The 25,000-nt window shown below is 40.2% G+C and overlaps 4 long non-coding RNA genes across 5 annotated transcripts in view; 3 read left to right on the top strand and 1 right to left on the bottom strand.

The window, feature by feature from the left end:
* The window catches only part of LOC139918320 (uncharacterized), a 16,605-nt gene extending 16,202 nt beyond the window's left edge, over positions 1 to 403 (top strand). The window contains exon 3 of the long non-coding RNA XR_011784962.2: positions 110 to 403. This is a non-coding gene — a long non-coding RNA (uncharacterized LOC139918320). The remainder of the gene's footprint in view (positions 1 to 109) is intronic.
* The window catches only part of LOC144542309 (uncharacterized), a 710,732-nt gene that overhangs the window by 80,836 nt on the left and 604,896 nt on the right, over positions 1 to 25,000 (bottom strand). The gene's annotated exons all lie outside the window — the stretch shown is intronic.
* Positions 11,303 to 15,100, top strand: LOC139918319 (uncharacterized). The gene is made up of 3 exons (XR_011784961.2): positions 11,303 to 11,410; positions 11,537 to 11,577; positions 14,818 to 15,100. It is a non-coding gene; the product is annotated as an uncharacterized LOC139918319 (long non-coding RNA).
* The window catches only part of LOC144542322 (uncharacterized), an 11,440-nt gene continuing 9,706 nt past the window's right edge, over positions 23,267 to 25,000 (top strand). The window contains exons 1-3 of one of the 2 annotated variants that reach the window (XR_013507182.1): positions 23,267 to 23,409; positions 23,532 to 23,572; positions 24,085 to 24,236. This is a non-coding gene — a long non-coding RNA (uncharacterized LOC144542322). Of the gene's footprint in view, positions 23,410 to 23,531; positions 23,573 to 24,084; positions 24,237 to 25,000 lie in introns of those variants that run through there. The other variant, XR_013507181.1, reaches the window with a different exon arrangement.

Below are 25,000 nucleotides of genomic sequence, written 5' to 3'. Positions count from 1 at the left end.
TAGATGTAGGATAGATGCAAGATGGAGGACTGTTTCCATGGCTACCGCTGTATTTCAGGTGTGCTGTCCTGCCTTGTCACCTTGCTGAACTTAATATTGTTTTTTGCAGATTCCCACCTATGAGAACTCTGCTCCGGCCTCCAGATCCGATCCAGACTCCACCTACCAGAGCCTCAGTCCAGCCACCATGGATCAGGACCAGATATACTGTACTCTCACACAGACTAGATAGCAGCGGGGGATAAAATGTTTCATGTTGGATAAAATGTTTCACTCAGAATTGAGCGTGTGTTAAACCAGAAATCAACGTGCTTTAGACAGAAATGTATTTCCTGTTGAAACAGGATGTTGGGGCGGGACACAATGCAGGGAGGGATCATTCAAAAGTCTAAACCAATGGGAGATGAGTTAGGGAGAGAAAGGCAATTGTAGATTGTTCAAAAATCGGTGATGGTTTTATTGGTTGGAATTTTTGTTTTTTTGTCGCTTCCTGGTGCTGCATGAGGTCACCATTCAAGATGCACTGCTTTCCATGAAGTAAATGTAATGGGATTTTGATATAAAGCAAGCACCGATCGCTTGTGTTCAACTCTCAACAAATTCTATGCATTGAAGCACTGCAACACAGTTATCGGTTAAATAATTCCAATAAAGATAAGATAAGATAAGATAAGATAAGATAAGATAAGATGAGATAAGATATCACTTTATTAATCCTCGTGGGGAAATTCGGGTGCCACAGCAGCAACTGGCAGAACAGTACCAGGGAAAAATAAATACAGAAGATAATAAAGAGAAGAGGTAATAAGATAAAAAATAAAGGTAATGTACATAATATAAAACTATAGAGACCGTGCAAAAATGCAAATAAATGCAAACAATAATAATAAATGCATATCCATATATATATGTACTGTATATATACATAATCCGTGGTCAGGAGTCTGCAGCGTGGGAGGAGGAGCCTGAGGGGGGAGGAGCCTGAGGGGGGAGGAGCCTGTGTGAGCGTGGGAGGAGGAGCCTGTGGCTGAAGCTGCTCCTCATCAGCCTCAGCTCATCGTAGAGAGGGTGAGAGGGGTTCTCCGGGACGGCGTTGATCTTTCCCCTCATCCTCCTCTCTGCCACTGCCTCCAGACTGTCCAGTTCGTGTCCAACAACAGAGCCGGCCTTCCTCACCAGCTTGTTCAGTCTCTTTGTTTCCCCTGCTTTGATAACATAACATTACTATATACCAGAAGGTAATAACGTTACCTACCGTTAAAGTTTGTAGGGCAGCAGAAGACGAGTTACTGTTTACAAATCCTGTTACTAACACAAGAGAGTTTGGAGCAAATTGTGGAATGTGAAGTTTCACTTTTGTTTTCACACCGGGAGACTCTGTGGACTGAGTTCAGTCTGCTGGTCTGCTGTCTGTGCATGACAGACATGACGTGATGTGACATCAGATATCGATTTAGATCAATTTCTATAAACTGACCAACTTTTGATTTTGTGCCTCTGTATGGGAAACACTGCATCTCACAGTAAAGACGCCCTCTAGAGGCCATCTGACGAAGTGACAGATGACTGACTGACTGACATGGGAAAAACAAGAAAATAAAAATGTTGTAAATATTGTACGTTTTTTGTCAGTTATTGTTAAATAGGTGTATATTGTGGCTTTGAAAACTAGCTAACAAGGTGAAAAAGTCATTTTTCATTTCATTGTGACTAAAAATGCCAGAAATCCCTAGTTTTTTCCGCTTGTAATCATTAGGTCAAGTAAAGTTAATTTATTTATATAGCACTTAATCACAAGCATGTCTTAAAGGAGTTTACAGAGAACAAGCCTACCGAGATCTAACTGATCAACAATCACACACAGAACAGAATCTAACTATCTATCTATCGAACTACATCTCTCTCACAACAGACGTCAGCTGAGTGAATTTCAGCTTTAATCGCACCAATCATATTCTGCTCCATGATTTGTCATCATCATCATCATCATCATCATCATCATCATCATCACCATGAGTGGAAGAATACCAAAATATCCTCATCAAGGAGAGGTGCTGTTACTTTGCTGAAATTTTACTTGTGTAGAAGTAAAGTTACTGCTGCATGTAAAAAGTAGCTCATTTAAATGCACCCGTGTAAAAGTTAGAAAGCGAAACAACGCAAAACAAAAACAAAACAGATTTATTTTTTTCTAAATAAATAAACTTCTAAAATAACCCTTAAATTTAGTTGTCTTCTTCACAGAAATGAATTAAATGCTGAGACATGTATATTTTATATATATACAAATTCTTACACCCTTAAAATCAAGACGGCTTTGCGACCCCCCTTGGAGCTTTGGCGCCCCCTAGTGTTTGATCTTTCCCAGGCATTGAAAAAGGGATGAGAGAGGTAAAGCATGAATCACCAACAATTTACAGATGTTTTAATCCCTCTTTTCTTCAACAACATACTCAAACAGAGTTTTCCCAACAATCTAAGCAGGTCAAGGTCATGGGTTTGGATCTGGGGACATTCCCTCACTTTGTTTCCATCACTGGTCAGTTTCTGATGCAATCATCATGTTTATGGGTGGTTACATGACTGATTAAAACCCAGAGAGAGAGAGAGAGGGACAGAGAGGAAGTGGAACTTAAAAGTTGACGCACATATTAAAACACTTCAGCTTTTTGACACATCAAACAGAAGGAGACTGGAAGAAGTGATAGAGGCAGTTCCAGCGGAGTTAAATTATTTTTCTACATCTGGATCAAGTTCAGAATGAATATCCACCATGTTGTCTTGTGCTGCCTCTTGTCTGGTGAGAACTGACTGCCTGACCATCTTTATAATGCTGTAATACACACATTTTCACACATTTTCCTTTATACATTAATTTGACAGACTGTTGGAATTGTTGGTGAATGTGAATGTAAACCTGTCTGATGAGTGCGTCTCCTCTGCTGGTTCTCCTGGCTGCGTTCAATATGAGAACAGGCGTATTATAAAATATATATCTGCTCCTCAACAATGAGTCAGATCACGGGAAGGTTTTAGATGATTTTATTGACTGGTGCACAGACTCTTACCTGCAGATCAATGTAAGAAAAACCAAGGACATGGTGATCGATTTTAGGAAACACCCACCCACTCCACCCAGACAGTCACAGCAGACAAAACAGTTGACATGGTCAGTACCTATAAATACCTGGGTATTGATGATAAGCTACAATGGGAGGACAATATTAATGCCGTCCACTCCAGAGCACAACCAAGACTGTTTTTACTGAGGAAGCTTTTAACGTGGACAAAACTGTCATGACTCTGTTTTATAGATCTTTTATTGACTCAATTTTAACTTTTGTCCTGATCTGCTGGTTTGGAAATCTTAAGGTTAAGAGTGAGGCAAAGAATTCATTGAATTGAATTGAATTGAACTGAATTGAAGACTAGACTAGGAACACAATGTAATCCTTCAACTGGAGTTAAAACATGAAATAGTTATGAGGTTTTCACAAAACAACAGCAATATGTGACATTATATTGCATTTTGTAGTTTTGTAAGGAAAAGTAGTACAAAGATAGATATTACTACTACTATGACTCTACAGGCAGTGAAAAGTGGGACTTTGCTCATGGCTCAGTCTGTATAATTATATTATTATATTATGGATTCACCCCACCCGCCGCCATGTCCGCCGCCGCGTCCGCCGCGCGATAACTTGAAAAGCTTTTATAAGAATCTTTTCAAATTTGGTATGGACATTGATGACCCCTAGAGGAAGAACTCTATTGATTTTAATCTGTTTAGGATTATTATAACTATTATTAATTAACTGATTAAATTAATTTCCAATGTATTTGGACCCATGTCTCACCAATGGTGCATTATATTGTATTGAAATTTGTCAAGAGACTTGTTCAGGTAATTATGGAGATTTGTATGAAGTTTGCACTTTCTGTGATTATTATTAATAAATTAATTCATTTTTGTACTGGTTCTTTTTTTTATTATTATTGTTTTTCTCTTTGGGCTCAATTTCCCGTGAGATGGTAAATGCTAGAGCCATGAATCTTTGCACCGTGGTCTAGTATGGCTTCAATTAGACCCACAAGAAATATGACCCCCATCAGCCTGATGGTGGCGCTATAATTAAAGGTTGAATATAAAAAGTTTAAAGGGCTGTATCTCCCACACCGTTTGTCCAATTTACATGAAACTTGGTACACATGTCCACCTGACCGTACTCTACAAATTTTGCCACAAGGACCCTCAAGGTTCGCCTGGAAAGTTTTTGAGATATTTTGGTATTTTGCTATGGTCCTACTACGCTCTTTAAATTTTGTTAATAGATTGTTGATATCTACTGTAGTTTTGAAGATATTAACTCTTACAGTTTTGAAGAAGGCATGGCCTATAAGCTAAATTGTTATAACTTTGTGATAGATTGTCCAATCATCATGAAACTTAGACAACATGTTCACATATAATGAATGAACATGTGTGCAAAGCCATTCAAATATTGACCAATAGGGGGCGCCACAAAGGCCAGAAAACTGTATCTCCTAATCCAATTGGTGAAATTTCACGGAATTCGCTACACATGCTCTAGGACCATGTCCTTGTCAAAATCTGAAGTTTGGTCATCATTAGTGAAAGTGGGCGTGGTCTATGACTTTTTGGCTTATAACTCAAACATAATTTCATCAATTGCTATGAAACTTGGTAATCATGTTCCAACCTTTATGTGGAACATGCACACCAATTTCCATACAGATCTAACCAGATTTTGCCCAACAGGCATGAACCCAGCCATCGCCGCTAGCAGCCATATTTAATTAGTTACATTTATTATTGAGTGTTTAAAAAAATAGTTAAGGTACAAAGCCTTTATTATTGGCAAGACAATCCCTAGAGAATTATATCCATTCATTTTGGAGTGTTTAGGAGCAATAATAATATAATTAACTTAACTTTAGGCAAGAAGGAAAATATATAAAATAAATTGACAAAATAAAAATAGTTGGGACATACAACCAATATAATTGGGAAGATTAACCCTGGAGTCTCATTGTGTGATTATTGAATGGCTTTTTATTACATTTGACTTAATGGGTCTTCGAGGATTGGGGAATTTCGGGGATATACCCTTGCTGTCGCCCCCGACAGCATCCTAGTTTCTGGTTCTCTTTGAAATGATGGATTAGCCCTCATTAGCCTGCAGTCTGTTTTGCACTAAGTCTACAATACAAGAAGTACTGACCATAAGTATTCATTGTTCATCTTTTCAGCAGCGCTGTGTGATGTCAGTTTGTTTAGATTTGAGGCAGCTGAACACATTCGAGTCCTTGAGGCAGCTGAAGGAGGAAATATCACAGTTGGATGCTCCTTCACTTGGGCTGGAAACAGCAAGAAGTACTTCTGTAAGGGAGAATGCAAAAACATTCTCATTGAAACCAATAGTGACAAAGATCAGAACGGCAGATACAGCATTGAAGATAAGAGGACTGGACTCTTCTTTGTGACGATCACACAACTGACCAAGTCTGACTCAGGAAGGTACAGGTGTGGCGTGGACAGACTTTTCATACATTCATCCAAGGAGATTGATATCAAAGTGACAGATGGTGAGTTCCCACTTAAAGTCATAAAAATGTTCCTGCATATTTTTGGAGGCCTGAAGAAAGTTTTCATATCCAAACGTAGAGGCTGTGCTCACTGAGAGCTGCTCTTGTTTTAAATAACTTAATATTTTTGTCCTAAAATCATATTTGTTGTTGTAGATTTCCATGTGTTTACACTGATAAATGCCCATTGATTTATGACTAAATATGGTTAATATTGCCAATGCAATGTGTTTATGATTGTATCTTACAACATTTTGATCACCGCTTAGAAGAGCATGTTAAATATATTTTTTAATATAATGTGAATAGTTCATGATGTCATGGCCTCATAGAGTCTCTATAGTAGTTCTGCTGCTGTAAAATACCTGATAAACTCAGTAAATGACCACACACATTACAGTTAATTTAAATATTAATGACCAACCGCATTGTTTAGCCACTGCTCAAAAACTATATTGTTTAGTGGAACATTAACATTTAATTATTTTATATTATAGTTATTATATATTATATAGGTGTGTTGTGAAAAGAATTGTCAAAGATTCATAGATTCACATCCACATTATAGATTGTGAGTTTTTACTCAGAACTAACTTGTGAAAAATCCAATTGCTTTCCTTTCAGTCCTTATGCAATAGCCTCAGACAAACAAATAAATAAGTAGTTCAGTTCAATTCAAATCTTTATTATCCCACTGCAAAATTCGGTTTGCAGCCAGGTAACTAAATCCAAAACAAAAGTAAAAGGACAACAGTTACTCCTAAGGGCGGGTCCAGGGTCACCCCTGAAATCTGATTGCCACCCCAAAATCCTGGGTTATGATTGATGTTAGAGACGGGACCATCAAGTCAGTGCAATTTTTCCCCCAAAACTATGCACCTGTGTTCCAAGAAACACGCCAAGGGGAGCAAAGACAAAACCAAATTAGGGATGTGAGTGTGAAAAAAAAAAAAACTATGTCTGACCAAGCTGTAAGGCAAAGATAAATGCAGCACGCACCTGAAGATAAAACCGAAGAGGTAATGTTAGTAGCCTACATTTGTTATGTGTACTGTAGACAGTGATGCCTGATAATTCTGGTTGTTTTCAACCTGGGCCTTGTACGGAAGAGGATTAGGGCCACATGTGAAAAATTTATTTGAGTTCTGAGATTAAAGTTAGAATTCTGAGTTTAAACTCAGATTCCTGAGATTCAATTCTGAGATTAATCTCAGAACCGACATTTTTCATGTGGCCCTAATCTTCTTCTGTAGCCTTGTGTTCAAAATGTCATCACTTCACTGTAGAGCAGTGGTTCCCAACCTGGGGTCCCGACCCCCACTAGGGGGCGATCAAAACTCCAAGGGGGGTCGTGAAGCCCTCTTGATTTTAAGGGTGTAAGAATTTTTATATATATAAAATATACATGTCTCAGCATTTAATTCATTTCTGTGAAGAAGACAACTAAATTTAAGGGTTATTTTAGAAGTTTATTTATTTAGAAAAAAAAAATAAAGATATAAACTTTTTTTAAAATCTCGCGAGGATAAGGGCGTGTGTAGACGTGAACACCAGCAGTATTCACAGAGCTAAGCTAGCAGAGCAAACCGGCAAAATTACCTGGTCCAGTAAGTATAGTTAAAACAAAGAGCTGATGGAAAAAGGGAGAAGAGAATGCTGAATTTCTCAAAAAGAAAAAGAGGACTTACCAAGACAGTTTTATTGAATTTGGCTTCATACAGGCAATGGACAAAATTAGAGCTGAATGTGTCATTTGCAGTGAGAAATTGGCGAATGAAAGTATGAAACCCTGCAAACTGAAGCGACACCAGACTAAACACCCTGAGACGGTGGGTCAACCCAGGGAGTTTTTCCTCAGAAAAAAAGGAACTTGTGGTGACAAACAGGCCCCAGAACATTAGGGAAAGTTTTGCCAGGGCTGGAAACGACTGTTGCATCGTTTGAGTGCTCTCTCCATTTTGCCCAAGCCAAAAAGCCACACAACATCGGTGAAACGCTGATTAAACCGGCTTGCATTAAAATGGCTGAAATAATGTGTGGACCTCAGGTGGCTAACACCTAAATTTAAGACTGTACCACTGTCCAACCACACGGTGAAAGACAGAATCGACAGAATGGCAGGAAACGTTAAGAACGCACTAATAGAAAAACTCAAGACGGGCCCGTTTTCTATCCAGTTGGATGAAACTACCACTGTGGCAGAGGAGGCAATACTCATTGTATACGTACAGTACACTGAGGAAACCGAGCTGAAACAAGACATTCTTATGTCTGTCAATCTCACAACCACCACAACAGGAGAAGATATTTTCAGTGTAGTTGACACATACTTCGCAAAGCACAATCTTCCCTATAACAATTTATTTGCATGCTGCACAGATGGAGCTGCCTCGATGATGGGGAAAAATAAGGGATAGTATAGTGTTTCACTGCATGATACACAGACAAACACTGGCAAGCAAACATCTCTGTGAGGAACTGAACGAAACCTTAAAGACTGTGGTAAAAATAGTCAACTTTATTAAAGCTCACCCGGTCAACAAACGGATCTTTGACGGAGCTGTGCGAGGACGAGGCACAGCAGACGCTCCTCCTTCATACCGAGGTGCGCTGGCTTTCCCGGGGCAAAGTGTTGGTGCGTTTCATTGAACTTAAATATCAAATGAGGGAATTCTTAATCCTCCATAATCAGAAACTATTAGAAGAAATGACAGATGAGTTTCTCATTAAGACGTCATATCTGGCGGAGATATTCAGCCTGTACAACGAGACAAACAGCACTAATGCACTAATGCACTAACCCTAACCCTAACCCCTAACCCTAACCCCTAACCCCTAACCCTAACCCTAACCCACTAACCCTAACCCTAACCCCTAACCCAGAGGCCAATGTTATGGAATGCAAGGAGACAGTGGATGCGTTTGTGCGCAAATTGGAATACAGAAAGAATAAACTGGCGGAGGGAGACCTACAACAGTTTCCCTTGCTAATGGAACAGTCAGGGGGAAAGTTACCTGATGCTTTGGTCAGACAGGTCACCCACCGCATGGAGCAGCTTCAGGAGGAGATGAACTCACGGTTCTCGGATGTTAATGAACATGTCGCAAAAAACGCATTGGGTGATGGACCCATTTCTCGCAAAAGAAGAGGATGTGGAGTACCTCCAAGCTGAGGATGAGCTCATGGATATCAAGTCAAATTCTCTCTTGAAGAGATTCTACGCTGAACGTGGATACAAGCGGTTTTGGCTTGTGAAAGGACCGGGCGTCGCTCCGAGACTCGCACTTCACGCAACCACCAGATTCATCTTGCCATTCGCCACAACATACCTGTCAGAGACTGCTTTCAGCGCTCTGGTCACCATCAAAACAAAGGCACGCAACAGGTTTGATGTGCACAATGACTTCCGTTTGGCTAAAATCACACCTGACATCCCATCACTGGCTCAAGTAACACAGGCTCAGAGCTCTCATTAAAAGCCAGGCTGCTTGGACTATTAAAACGTATGTATGATAGTGAAATTAAAAGAAAATCATAATACAGACATAGAATTGTGTTCCTAAAAATATAAGGAAAAATCGTCTGATACATTGCAATATCCACCGGAAATAATCTGTTCAGAATTTTATATAAATTGCTAATTTTACACAAACTTCCTGCAGGTATTAAGTTCACTATTTAAGTTCATTGTACAGTTAATTGTTCTGTGCTGTTATTGTTTTTTATGCAATGAATATAATGAAATATAAATAAAGATATTTTAAAAGAAGTAGGCTACTTTTTCCCCTTTTTTGTAATTGTATGTGGGTGGGGGGCGGTGGGGGTCGTCAGTGTATACAATGGTAAAATAGGAGTCCCTTAAGAAAAAGGTTGGGAACCACTGCTGTAGAGCTTTCATACCTCCAGGTAGCCGGGAGCGCTGCTGTCCAATAGGTACGCTGTAAACACACAAGGCAAACACAGTCTTCAACAGCTGAATCCAAAAAAGCGCTTAAAACACGTCCTTTCAACACAACAACGCCCACACAGCGGTGGGACCTGCCTACATTCTTCCTAAATGCCGCACTCAGTGACACCCTGGCTGGAGTCCGTGCCCCGCCTCGGCCACCCCGGTCTAGATGGCCTGGACACGCCACTGGTTGTGTCCATAGATTTCTTTGGCTACTGTAAAGTCCCCGCCCTTGTCAGAAAGTGTGTGTTGATTGGCTTGTGCAGCAACATCAACGCAGATTAAAAAGAAGACGGAGAAGATGGGGGTAGGAGTGGGCAGGTTTTTGCTTTATTGTAAACAGAGGAAGTGCAGGCCGAAGCTTCCTGTGGTTGACTAGCAGCTAAGTGGCTAACGTGACTTTCCATTGATAGCAAAGTAGAGTATGTCTTCTGTAACTAAACAAAGCAATGGATGGTGTTGAGATTCACCTCTTGACTCACTAGGCAGTATAAGCTTTGATGTTTTCTACAGTAATTTAGGCGTACAACTTGAAGAAAAGACTTTGTTAGTAATGATGGAGACGTAACCTCTCATCTCAACATAGAATGAACCAACTGTTGACAGCTGATCCTCCAGCAGGGAGCAGACCGTCTCATGGCAGTTTTTCACCTGTTGAGATGCAGTTTGAGATTTCGCTAAAGTCTGAGTTCAGGTTCATGATAGAAACTCCCGACATTTTTTCAGTGAAGCTGCAGCTAGCTAGCTAGCTAGCTACCGTAGCTTGTTCCCTTTGCAGGAGATGGAACATTCCAGCTAGCGTGGCTAGGCTAAAAGCCTGCTGGGTAGTGTAGTTCGGTAACTAATTTTGTCGTTCATGTAAATAATACTGAATTAATTTTTGTGAAATTAAGCCAAGCGAGATGTGTTGATGCTTCCTACAACATATTTCAAAATCAAAGCCAAATGTTTTTGGATTGCTTATTTGAAGTAACTTTCCATACACCGACAGAGGGGAAAGTCAAATCTGGATGGAAATAACATCAACTTCGGCACTGCCATGTTTCAAAGGGTAACAGTCAGCCAATCACAACACAGTTTCAGGCAAGTTTGGGAACTTTACAGTAACCAATAAAACGTATGGACACAATTTCCCAGCACTGAGCCCGCCCCCACCTGTCAAAACAAAATGACACTTGAGCGCAGGAAAATTATAAATAGTTCTGTTACATTTGTAAATGACTTAGCTGATATATTAATGTCATTGAGTTTCATTGTGTTTATTTTTTACAATAAGGTACATGGTGAATATGCCAACTGGATCTAAGTGTTATGCATCAATTAATTTAAGTTAAAACCTGTCTAGTTAAAGGTAGAATTGAAAAAACTTTAAAAACATATAACAACAGAATGTTTTTCACATTTAACCAGTTCCTCTTCCTTCAGTTGATGATTCGTCCTCTCCAAATGAGACAAGTAAGACAATTTCACACATGCTGTAAACACTTTATCATATTTTTCACAATGTAAAATATGTTTTTATACATGTATTACAAGTAAAATGTCATATTTTTAGAGATGAGGAGTTTACAGTAACACAAGATACACATACAATAGGATGATTTTTCTCATTTATAATATTATGTTCCCTTCGTCTTTTTGGCCCTGCACCCCCTGCCTCTCTCTCTCTCTCTTTCTGACTTGCTCTCTTTCTCCCTCCCTCTCTCTCCCCTCTTCCCCACTCTCCCTCTATCTCTCTCGCCCAGGTGACTCTCAGGTTTTGGTTGTGTGTGTGACTGTTGTTGTTGTTGTTGTGCTGCTGGCTGTCAGTCTACTGCTGCTCTACAAATGGAAGACAAAGAGGGAAAGTGATGGTGAGTTACCTTCCCACCCTGTCAATCTCTATCATCCTTCACAAACACACAAACACACACACACACACACACACACACACACACACACACACACAAATAAAAAGCTTTGTACTGTCTGTTCCACAGGTTCGAACACCAGAGGAAACTCAGACACCGGAAACCCGGAGGTGACTTTCTTTAACTCTTTGTATCTCTGTTTATTCTCATAGTTAGTTTCCAGTGTCATGGGACAAAATTAGGCAAACCACCTAAACTGCTCGACTGGCACTATGAGATAAGAAAGGCCACATCTTGCCATGAAATATAAAATTAGAATCAATGCATTATTAAGCTCAAAATTATCAAAATTATTACAATTATCGCTGGTATGGCCAAATTGAGATAGCGCAGTAGAATAGTTCCATTCATTCTTCACACAGAAGCAATGCTCACCTCAGACATCTATTCTGAGGTCAATTTGCCAGTCCGAGATGTTTGTTTTGTTAGTGTTTAATAAGAGCACAGTATGACAGAAAAGTGTGTTATGAACATGCACCTAAGTTGCAGCTGTTGAGGCCCAAACTATAAAGATAACTATAATCTATAATGATATGCTGTTGCTCAAGCATTCACACTACAACGATATCGGCGCCGAATATTCAGAGGAAAAAATGGAGCATGATGACTTCAACGATTTTATTTTACTCGCTCGCTAAACTAAATAGGAGAGGAGCTGGCAGAGAGGCTACATGACATTATTGTGCTTTGTCACCAAGTGAAGCTGTTCATGTCTTTACCAGTAGGAGACTCTGAACACCATCTACTGTGGATCAAAGAGTCAAGTCTCCTGTAGCCCATGTTGGGAGAAACACCTGAACGTCACCGTGGCTGAACTGGAGGGACACATGTTGTTATCTCCCGGTCATATTGAAAACATAGGATAATAGTATTTGCGGTTAGGTTGGCCAAGACATTTTTTTTACAGTGTATATTAAAGTGGTTTTTTTTTGTTTGATTTGCAAAATAAAAATTTGCAAAATAACAGGAAAATATCTGGACAGTAATGTTGGCAGGATTTATACTGACATGTCCTTGTATGTAAAATTACAGTTCTACTTGTAAAAGTAGGACAACTATCCTTTTTAAAACAGACAGCAAATTTTATAATATGTTAAATAACAAGCCAAAAATGTAATGCATGAAGCGAAGCCTGCAAAGCTAGTTCAGGCAGACAAGTCGAGTCGCGCTGCGGTCATGTGATTCACACACTACTCATTCAACTCTTATCAAGCGCCCCCTCTCAATAAGGCGGTCTATTTAAGCTTCCTGCACCTGCTAACACACTTTTGCATTGCCATGCTGCTGCTCAGACTGCTGGTGGCTGCTGCTCAGTATTACTGCTGCTAACCATACATCATTTCATCATCCCCACCTCCACCCAGCATCCACCTGTAGGCTCTGATTCTAGGTCTCCCCCGGGGGGGAAGTTCCCTTTTGTCACTCCCTGCTCGCTAACATCTACTAACATGTTGCAATTCCCAGTGCAGTGCGGTGCAATTGGTACCGCCAGCGCAAGGTATTTACTAAAGTAGGGCATGCAAATGAGCGGATGCAACTGCGACTGCGCTAATATAAGGGTCAAGCAATGCGCACAATAGCCCTTTGGCGCAACGTAATGATGGGCAAAAAAAGCGCAAATGTCTCTCCAGTGGAGCTGGAAGTGTCGGTGGCAGAGAAAACCCCAAAGAGCTGCAGAGGAGAGATGTTTTACCCGCGCGTAAAAAGTCACTCTGGAACGACATAAAGTGAATGCAGTTGGGCACCACAAGCGCGATTTAGCGGAGGTAAAAAACACTCGTATAATATGAGGATATGAGGAGGTGAGCCAAAATACTGACCACAAATAAAGCCAAAGAGGAGCCTTAACTCCCTTGGAGGAGCAGGTGCCTGTGGGAGGGATGGAGACCTGGTGAAGGTATGGTTACGTATAGCTGGAGAAGCGGCGCACACACCTCTCCACCGTCGTCACAGTTATTACGCACACATGTTTTAGCTGCATTGTTTTCATCAAGGCAATGTCGCGGAGACAGTGGCTCATAATAGGTGTCAGCAAATCCAGAGAAGAGCGTGCAACTTTTCCTTTTTGTATATTTATGTAATAGTCTGAATATTGAGTGCACATTCTGCTACTCTGCCAATGAGGCTTAAATTGTAAATTTTTAAGTCTGCATACTCATTTAAACCCTGTGATCTAATGACAGCATGTTATGCAGTGTAGATGACTGTCACTTCGATCTTAGAGCCGGTTCCAGAGACAGTTTCATCAGAGCTATCCTATGTGCAAAATGATAAGACATGCTTTTTCTAGGTCACCGCCTCTTGATAAATCACGTCCACTGCCAATTTCCATAAATCCCTCCCTCTAGTTTGCGCCTCAGCCTTGGAACACCCACAAATGCATATGCAATTAGACCAAACCGCAAAAAACGGCGCACACAGATCAACCCATGATTTCAGGCGCAAATGCCCTGTGCGCTATCTTAGTAGATCAGAAAACAAGGTTTTAGCTAGCCTGGTAAGACCATCCTGATCACGTGACCTCACATTCTGTTTCGCTCCATGGATCAGTCTGGACTTCCAGCCGCCCGCATCGATTTCAGTGGGCGGGAGTACCTGCCTTGACAGACAAACTCCTTCAGCCAATCAGCGAATCCAAATTCAAATCCAGTCAGAAGAACGGCAAAAACGTCTTTTCCGCCGAGAAACTCCGCTAGTGCGTACTCTTGTTCTTGTTTAATTGTTGTTATTGAGTCTATTTCTGCAATAACTGCACTTATGGCTGTGTTTACTCTGCTAACGTTAACGTTACCGCTCGTTGCTTCGGGAGACGCCATTACTGTTTTGCCAGCGGCGGCCTGGATTTCACGTCATCAACTACGACGCAGTCCCTGATTGGCCCGGTTACATTGTAATTTCAGGAAATCGATGTGGGCGGCTGGAAGTCCAGACTGATCCGTGGAGCGAAACAGAATGTGAGGTCACGTGATCAGGATGGTCTTACCAGGCTGGGTTTTAGCACCCGCAGTGCGATTTGCACTGGCGCAAACCTTTAGTAGATCCGGCCCTAAGGCTAGCTAGGTGTACGCTGCAGGGAGAGACGCCATACTGAACTCTATGTATATATTTGCATTCATTCTCAATAATCTGTTTACGTGAGTTGACAGACTGAAATGGTAACAACTGTAATTTTTATAAAGATTATAATTAACAGATAACAGATATCATTTACAGTGTTACAGTGTGTAGTATTAATGCAGGATAGATGTAGGATAGATGCAAGATGGAGGACTGTTTCCATGGCTACCGCTGTATTTCAGGTGTGCTGTCCTGCCTTGTCACCTTGCTGAACTTAATGTTGTTTTTTGCAGAGTGTCACCTATGAGAACTCTGCTCCGGCCTCCAGATCCGATCCAGACTCCACCTACCAGAGCCTCAGTCCAGCCACCATGGATCAGGACCAGATATACTCTACTCTCACACAGACTAGATAGTAGCGGGGGATAAAATGTTTCACTCAGAATTGAGCGTGTGTTAAACCAGAAATCAACGTGCTTTAGACAGAAATGTATTTCCTGTTGAAACAGGATGTTGGGGCGGGACACAATGCAGGGAGGGATCATTCAAAAGTCTAAACCAATGGGAGATGAGTTAGGGAGAGAAAGGCAATTGTGGATTGTTAAAAAATCTGTTATGATTTTATTGGTTGGAATTTTCTTTTTTTTTGCCGCCTCCTGGTGCTGCATGAGGTCACCATTCAAGATACACTGCTTTCCATGATGTAAATTTAATGGGATTTTGATATAAAAAATTAAAAAAAAACAAGAAAATAAAAATGTTTGAGTAAAGTTTATTTATTTATGTAGCGCTTCATCACAAGCATGTTGTCACAGCCCAGGCTCAATGGACTTGACAAAAAGGGGAGACCACACATGTTTCAAAATAATACAACAAAATATTTATTGTAACCTAACTAAATAAATGATCAAAAATGGAATAAAGGTGTAAGTCTGTAACATCAGTAGTTCATTACTGATCATTACTGATGCTTGGAAATCACCACAACCCCCACAAAACTTATTAAGTTATGTCAATGGGTTTAGACATAGGTTGTATGCAGCGTTGGAATTGGCAAAAGTGAAAAAATGAGAAAAAATGAAGCGGCTTTATGATCGCCGTGCAGAACCTAGGCAATTCAGTGCAGGAGACCAAGTTCTGGCTCTGTTGCCTATTGTTGGGGTACCATTTCAGGCGAAACACACTGGTCCTTTTAATGTGATACGGCAAATCTCTGAACAAAATTATTTGATAGAATGAAGTCCACTAGGCTGTGTCACATTAATCTTTTGAAGCCTTACTATGTTTCTTCAGTAGAGGGTCCTGAAGTAACGACAGAGGTGTCTAAGGGTGTTCGACCCGTTCTGTTATCGTGTACAGATGCTGTGATCTCATCTCATATGGTGGCAGCTTATGAGGGGGGATGGAGAGGTGACACCTGATGAGGGTGTATTGCGGGGCCGTCTGAAAAATTCAGAAGCTCTCAGTAATTTGCAGGTGCTGTTGGGGCATTTGGACGATCCTAAGAGGGACGAAATGACCAGGTTGATCAAATAGTTGTCCCTCTCTCTTTTCAGATACCCCTTCACGCACCAATCTGATAGAACATGATGTGGATGTTGGGGATGCGCAACCCATTCGTCAACGTTTCTATCGGGTCAGTCCTGAGAAACGGGAGCACCTGGAATCAGAAGTGAAGTACATGTTAAGAGAATAATATCGCTGAACCTTGTCATTCCAGCTGGGCCTCGCCGTGCGTTTTGGTTAAAAAACCGGACTTGACTTTTAGACCATGCACAGATTTTCGCAAGGTTAACAATGTAACTAAGCCAGACTCCTTTCCTCTTCCTAGAATGGAAGATTGTGTGGATCAGGTGGGTTCTGCGCATTATGTTAGTAAGTTTGATCTTTTGAAAGGATACTGGCAAGTCCCGTTAACTGAAAGAGCGCGTGAGGTTTGCGCATTTATTACACCTGCGGGTTTGTACTCTTACACAGTAATGCCGTTTGGGTTGAGGAACGCGGCCGGCCACTTTTCAGCGGCTTATGAACCGCGTTGTGTCTGGGCTGGACGGTTGTGCCGTATATATTTGGACGATGTGGTCGTATACAGCGATACCTGGGAAGAGCACCTCCAGCGGGTGCGCGCGCTGTTCGATCGGTTGGTTTGGGCACGCTTAAAGTCGAAATGAAACGGCATTTTCGAGAGTATCTAACTTCCGTATCGTGACGTATTTCCGAGTGAAACGGGAAAGACAGGCGGGACGTAACGTTGGGAGGAATTTGATTTGAACGTTGAAAAGTGGGCGTGTCCTAACACCCGAAGACACACCGAAGTACCGTGCTGCTGCTAGCTAGCTAACTAATGAATCTTAGCCTCTTAGCTCTGTGCGCTAAAAGTTGAAGATTGATTGATGGGTGGATGTCATGATATTATTGGTTGAAATTAGTTACGGGCATGCTTACGTAAGCACACGGCATATTTTGTTTTACAGGAAGAAAACATGATTGAATTTTGATATAAGAATACAATTTTTTTTGGCATATATTGTTAAATAGGTGCACAGTATGACCGGGGATGTGATCTAAAAGGGGTAAAAAGGCATTTTTCATTTCATCTCGTCTTTAACAATCAACCTGGCAAAATGTGAATTTGTGAAGGCCACTGTGACTTACCTCGGTAAAGCGGTGGGCCAAGGCGAAGTGCGTCCGGTACAAGCCAAAGTGGAAGCCATTCAGCAGTTTCCACCACCCACTACCAAGAAAGCCCTCATGCGTTTTCTTGGCATGGTGGGCTATTACCGGAGTTTTTGTAAAAACTCTTCCTCTGTGGTTGCACCGTTGACAAATTTGTTGAAGGCTCAGGCCAAATATGTCTGGTCTTCCCGTTGTCAAAGTGCTTTTTAAAATGTGAAGTCCCACGTATGGACCACCCTTTCAAGCTTCATGTGGATGCCAGTGATGTGGGGGCCGGTGCAGTGCTGTTGCAGGCCGATGACAGCGGGGTGGATCGGCCAATTGGTTACTTTTCCAAAAAGTTCAACTCGTATCAGTTGAATTACTCCGTCATCGAAAAAGAAGCACTTGCACTTATTTGGGGGTCTCCAACATTTCGACATGTATGTTGGGGGTGGCGTGGCTTCCTTGGTGGTATATACTGACCGTAACCCCCTTACGTTCTTACGGTCATTGCAAAACCCCAACCAAAGGCTAATGAGATGGGCATTATTTCTGCAGCCGTATCAGTTGGACGTTCGCCACATTAAAGGTGTGGATAATGTGCTCGCAGATGCTCTGTCCCGTGGGCTTTTGCCATGAGTTGTTATAATTCACTGTATTCAACTTTGCCTCCTCCGCTTTCTTGTCTTCTGTCCTTCTCCCTCCTCTTAAATTGCTCCTAGGTACCAGGTTGCTGAGGTGGAAACAGGAATGTTAGACTGGTGTCTGGAGTAGCTGGGTAGTATTCAGTTGAGTGTTAAACTATAATGGTAATGTATGCCTACTATGTTTAAATATATTTGTGTAGACCTAATTTATTGGCTACAGGGGACTGTTGTGTGTGTGTATATATAATTGTTTTCCTGTGTTTGGAAAAGGGAAACTTGTTTTTTGACATTTTGTATTTTCTTAAATTGGGTACTGGGTGGGACCCAGTTCTTAAGAGGGGGGGTGTGACAGCCCTCCCACTCTGTGTGCTTCCTGGTTGTGTTTCTGTTGCAGGTGATTGACAGGCAGAGTGGGCGTGTCCCTGATAATGTGGGGCACCTGGGATGGGTGGATCACAGGCTATTTAAGACGGCTGCTCTCTCTCCCTCACTCTCTTTCTCCTCTCCTTTTGGTTGGTTTGAGCTTATGCGCCCCTTTTTGGTTCTTTTTTTTGCACCATACAACACCCCAAAAACCACACTTCACACTCACCCAGGCATTGCATTCACTACTGATGTTACAGACTTACACCCTTATTCCATTTTTGATCATTTATTTAGTTAGGTTACAATAAATATTTTGTTGTATTATTTTGAAACATGTGTGGTCTCCCCTTTTTGTCAAGTCCATTGAGCCTGGGCTGTGACAACAGTCTATGGACACAACCAGCAAAATCTTACTCAGTATGCCTTTAAAGATACACTGTTTTGTTTTGTAAATGTAATAAAGGAAATGGAAATAAAGCTTTTGTAAAAATTTGGCATTCATGGGCTGCAGACACACTTCATGTTACAGGTGTGTTTTTAACTAAAAATATTGTATTGAGAGAGGGGCTTGATGCAGTCAAAGGAGAGACTGACTGCATCATTAAGGGAAGTGATACTTGGTTCCTGTTTCAGTGAAGAAGGAAGAGACTCGGAGACTTGGAGGTTCAACAGTTTAACATGAATATCCATCGTATCTCGTTCTGTTGCGTCTTCCTCGGTGAGTACAGTCACTCTCTCTCTCTGTCTTTATTTCTTTCTGTCTCATTCTACTAATATCTTTGTTTCTCCCTGTTTGCCTGTCTGTACTCCTCTCTTCCTGCTGCTTGGTTTATCTTTCAGTCGGTCAGTTTCTCTAGTTCTACACTGTGGTCAGGGTTGGGCAGGTCACTTTAAAATGCGTTCCATCACAGTTACTGACTGCCTCATCAAAACTGTTCTCAGTAACACAATCCAAGGGATTACCCACATTGCTGATTACTTTGAAGTACTTTCCATATTTGAAGTATGAAGGTACAAAGAAGTCGATATTTTGTCATGTTTGCATAGAAAAACAAATTTTCTTCGGTGCCACATTTTATAAAGATGTAGAACACCTGCTACAGATGTAATCCTCCTCCTAATCAGAATACATGGTATTTTAGGTATAGTATTATATATGCTATTATATAGTATTGTATATTTTAAGTATTCTGTTACTAGGCAGCCCTGAGTGGCTGGATCTAGTGTAGTGTTAAAGGACAGGAAACTAACTTTACTTGAAGAAACCACAGTGGCTGCTGTAGCAGCACTCCTTCAGTGTTTCAAAATGTGCAACTATTGGATAAAGTCCAAAAGCAACGAGTCTGACGCGAATAAATCTCGAGAGACCATAACTCCATTTAGAACGTTTAGTGGAGAAACAAAACCGTTACAGACTAACAAGATTCATCAATTGGCAATCATTTTCTCTCGGTCAAAAAACTGTGTTGCTCCGTGGACTTTCTCACTCCAGTTGAGTCTAATGACGGTGACGTCAACGTAAAGGAGCATTTCAACTACTTAGAACCTATTTATTTAACCTATTAGGCTATAGGCCTACATAAGAAACTTTAGGAAATCTAATGTTCTATAATAATCAACAAATATGACTATAGTACAAATTAACTATTCAATATCACTAGTATTTCAATGAACATTATTAGCTATCAACATTATTTCAAATATACAAATTACAAATATATCAAAATATCTTTTCCCCTAGAATGGCTCTTACAGCTGCTATTGTAAATGTTTTTTTCTTTCGCTTTTCTACTAATCATAATCAAATATATCTTTTAAAAACATGGTGACTTGCTTGATGAAGTGTTTTGAAGAGAAGAGGAAGTTGCTAGTTGCAACCAAAATGACTGTGGCCGAATGTGACTCACTTTTGTTGACTTGCTGGTTGCTAAGTTGTTCTTTGCACCTTCTAAGAAGTGGAAAGAAAACATTTTAATTTTCCAAGCAGTTCCAGAGGAAGAGCGGCACTGCAGCGGTAAATAACTGTTACCAACCTGACCGAGGAACACTCCTTACCACTGAAAACTCATTTTCAGTGGTAAGGAGTTTTCACATTGTATTCAATTCAATTTTTATAGGTGAAAAGTGCTTTTTTTTTTTTTTTTGCCACGTGAACATTTTTTCATATTTTCACCTGCCATTAAATATGGCAATATCTGTTTCACATGTGGGTAACACTTTACTTTACAATGGCCTTATTCCAGCATATTAACCTGTATATTAACCTATGGAAAAGTATTGTAAGTGCACAATATTACTGTGTAGGTACTTGAGGAAAATCTCCCTCAATACATAATGTACTTACAAAGAATTTCGTCAAGTTTTCATCACACATTAATATAGTGTACTTACAATACTACAATATTATTAGGGCATTATAAAGTGATACCCATGTGCTTTGAATGCATATGTGGGTTTTCACATGTGGCTTTTCTGCAGGAAGTGCCCTTTAGCACGGCACTTTACCCCCCATCTGCCCCAGAGCCGCTGCTCATTGGCCAGCAGTAGAAGACTGTGGTTTTACTTGCAGCTCCCAGTGTGAACGTGTGAAACTGTGTGAATGTGAAGCAGCAGTTAGTGGCTAGTCTCTTACAGTAAGTACTGATCATAACTATTGATCATTCATCTTTTCAGCAGCGCTGTGTGATGTCAACACTGGTTTCATCTTTGACATTCCCGTCCATGAGGAAGCTGAAGGAGAAAATATCACAGTTGCATGCTCCTTCATTTTGGCTGGAAGCAACAAGAAGTTCTTCTGTAAGGGAGAATGCAAAAACATTGAAAACATTCTCATTGAAACCGATAGAGACAAAGATCAGAACGGCAGATACAGCATCGAAGATAAGAGGACTGGACTCTTCTTTGTGACGATCACACAACTGAACAAGTCTGACTCAGGAAGGTACAGGTGTGCTGTGGACAGACTTCTCATACATTCATCCAAGGAGATTGATATCAAAGTGACAGATGGTGAGTTCCCACTTAAAGTCATAAAAATGTTCCTGCATATTTTTGGAGGCCTGAAGAAAGCTTTCACATCATATTTGTTGCTGTAGATTTCCATTTGTGTTTACATAGATAAATGCCCATTTATTTATGACTAAATATGATGAATATTTCCAATGCAATGTGTTTATGATTGTAACTGAGAATATTTTGATCACTACTTAGAAGAGCATGTTAAATATGTTTTTTAATATAATGTGAATAGTTCATGATGTCATGGCCTCATAGAGTCTGTATAGTAGTTCTACTGCTGTAAAATACCTGATAAACTCAGTAAAACTGCACATTACAGTTAATTTAAATATTAATGACCAACCACATTGTTTAGCTACTGCTCAAAAACTATATATCCTTGGTGGAACATTAACATTTAACTATAACTATTATTTAATTAATAAATGATTTTAAAAGATTTCTTAAATATTTCCATAGCATTTCTTTTCCTTTATTTAAATTTGATGTTACCATTGTTTACATGAAAAGGAGCATCTCATCTTTCTCATGATATCAGTATTCAGTTTTGCATCTCAATGTTTCATCGCATTTTTGTTGTTCACAGCTCCAACCGGTTCAATACAAACCTCGACTGTCTGTCCTGATACAACAACAGTCATAACAGACACAACAGACACATCAGCCTCTGAACCCCCGGCTGCTCAGGATTCAGGTACAGTATGGGCTTCTTGTGTTGTAAAGGTTTTATTGTTAATATGAAAAAACAAACCAAAAAAATGTGCAGTATGGTGCTAGTTATAATGATGATTAAATATAATATATACAAAAGAATAGTAACAAACACAAAGTTACAGAAGTCCAAACGGCTCGTTTAGAGGCTCGCTTTTCTCATATGGATTGTGTGGATTTAGTTTTGATACTTTCACCATGTTTAGATACACATCCAACTCCTTTATCATCACAGAGGCAAGGGGAGTCCTGTTGTCCACAATATGAAATGTGAGATGAAATACTTTTTGATAAAATTTTCCACATCTTGTAGAAGAATCTGTTGTGGCCATCATTTGTTTGTCAACACGTTCTAGGATCAGACCTTTAGGGGGGCTCAGCCCCTAATGAGAAGGTGACATGCATACAGTGCCTTGCGAAAGTGTTCAACTCCCCTGCTAAATCACTCATTTCACTGGATAACAATGAATACATTCATATTTTTCTATATATGATATTTTAATTTACAACAATAATACTTTTAATGAATTACTAGTAAGTAAAGTAACATGAGTTTTACACCACAAAATATTTTTTTAGAAAATGAAAAATTTAATATGCTAAGTAATACTGCTACTATTACTACTGCTACTAGTATTACTACTACTGTTACTACTACTACTACTATTTCTAATGCTACTACTACTGCTACTACTACTACGTCTAATACTGCTACTACTACTTCTACTACTACTGCTACTGCTACTACCTCTAATACTACTACTACTACTACTACTACTGCTAAAAAATTACTACTAAAAAATATGTTACTCTTTGTTCAGTTAATGCTGTTGATCTTTTAAAGCTCCAACTCACCTACATCTAAGGATGCCTTCTTTGCCTAAGAACATTGTTTTATATTCTTAATATTGAAAACAAATACAGAAAATTAAGGAAATTGGAAACTGGATTTTTCAGAGGCAATTCCTGTTTCAGCAAAGCACATAAAAGTAAACAGAATAAATTGTACGACATGATTTAAAACATGTTTTATACATGTATTAAGAGTAAAGCAGACATGAGGAGTTTAGAGTAACACAAGATGTCTCTACACATCTCTAAAATCATTTCTAAGTATGAGGTAAGCTAGATGAATGTAGTAAGTCAGGAAACGTCTGCTCATATCTCACCAGGATTTCCAATTTGTTTCCCTTTAGTTGATCAGACCAAATTATTTGATATTCACATGCAATAGGATGATTTTTCTTATTTATAATATTATGTTCCCTTCATCCCCTGCCTCTCTCTCTCTCTTTCTGACTTGCTCTCTTTCTCCCTCCCTCTCTCTCCCCTCTTCCCCACTCTCCCTCTATCTCTCTCGCCCAGGTGGCTCTCTGGTTTTGGTTGTGTGTGTGACTGTTGTTGTTGTTGTTGTTGTTGTTGTTGTGCTGCTGGCTGTCAGTCTACTGCTGCTCTACAAATGGAAGACAAAGAGGGAAAGTGATGGTGAGTTACCTTCCCACCCTGTCAATCTCTATCATCTTCCAGTACTTACTCATTTAAACAGACAGACAGACACACACACACACACACACAAAAACAACAACCTTTGTACTGTCTGTCCACAGGTTCGAACACCAGGGGAAACTCAGATACCAGAAACTTGGAGGTGACTTTTTTTTTTGTGTGTGTCTATTTTTACTGTCATTGTTGGTTTCCACCATGGCTTCTAACACTGTAAAAGAGAAATGTAAAAAAAAAAAAAAAGCTTGGCAGCACTGGTTGCCAAACGTACTGTAAAATTACAATACAGAATGGTAAAAAATGTCAGTCAAGTACATTATCAGTGAAAGCATCTAAAATTGCAAATTTCCAGTTTTCCTGATATTTTCATTCAGATTTAACTGTAATGTTTGCCTGCCTTTCTAATGTGAGAGGAAACCGATGCCAACATGAGGAGAACATGCAAACTCTACCGTTTATATTTGGCAACCCATGCTGTCAAGCTCTTAACTGTATTTTAACCTTTTTTTGTTTTGTTTGTTTTATCTATCTTTACTTTTTAATAACAAACAAATTTAGCAAAATATCTGGGCGGTAACGTTGGTTGGATTTGTACTGACATCTCCTTGTATGTAAAATTACAGTTCCACCTGCTGAACTTAATATTGTTTGTTGCAGATTCACACCTATGAGAACTCTGCTCCGGCCTCCAGATCCGAGCCAGACTCCAGCTACCAGAGCCTCAGTCCAGCCACCATGGATCAGGACCAGATATACTCTACTCTCACACAGACTAGATAGTAGCGGAGTGTGGAGATCCTAGAGTTTGTATTTGTATCTGTATTTGATGAAACAACAAAATTCTTTGTATTTGTATAAAATGTTTTGCTCTCATTTCCTGTTGAAACAGGATGTTGGGTCGTGTGACAAAGTGGGTGAGAACACGCCATTTGTCCCCATTTCCACCATCAGTGCCATATTGCTTACTAATTTAACCATGCTTGTTAATTGTTTGTTTTAGCCATAGTTCCATCACTGATCTGTAACTTGCAGACACATACTATCCCGGGTTTGTTTGTGTTTTGCAGAGAGAGAGAGAGAGAGAGAGAGAGAGAGAGAGAGAGAGAGAGAGAGAGAGAGAGAGAGAGAGAGAGAGAGAGAGAGAGAGAGAGAGAGAATTTGACTATCCCGGGTTTGTATGTTTGGGTACAGTTCACATACCATCAACATTTCTGGTTAAGGTAAAACACAGACAAGTATTAAGTTTTTGTTATTGTTTATTGGTTCAGTTCTGCGTTCCAGAAGTTAATCTCAATCAATTCTTTCTTGTGCCGCTGTGCCGAGGCTTGCTTCGGTGCGGAAAAAAAATTCACGTGACTTATGACGTATGAAGCAAACACTGCTTTGTTCAGTACCCGAATCACATGACTGGTTTGGTTTGACAGGTTGGCGCATTCAAAACTTTGGCGGGATCGAGCGGGATTCCCTGTTTAAAGACCAGACATGATGCATTTGTCGTGGGTTGTAGTCGTCGTTGTAAACAGGATCGGATTGCGTATTTTCAAGTGTGATGGAGCACACCCTCTTCCCTGTC

Source organism: Centroberyx gerrardi, chromosome 14 (genome assembly GCF_048128805.1).
Source record: "Centroberyx gerrardi isolate f3 chromosome 14, fCenGer3.hap1.cur.20231027, whole genome shotgun sequence".
Lineage (NCBI taxonomy): Eukaryota > Metazoa > Chordata > Actinopteri > Beryciformes > Berycidae > Centroberyx > Centroberyx gerrardi.
The sequence above is the reverse complement of the archived record's forward strand: the minus strand, read 5'-3'. Positions and strand labels throughout refer to the sequence as shown.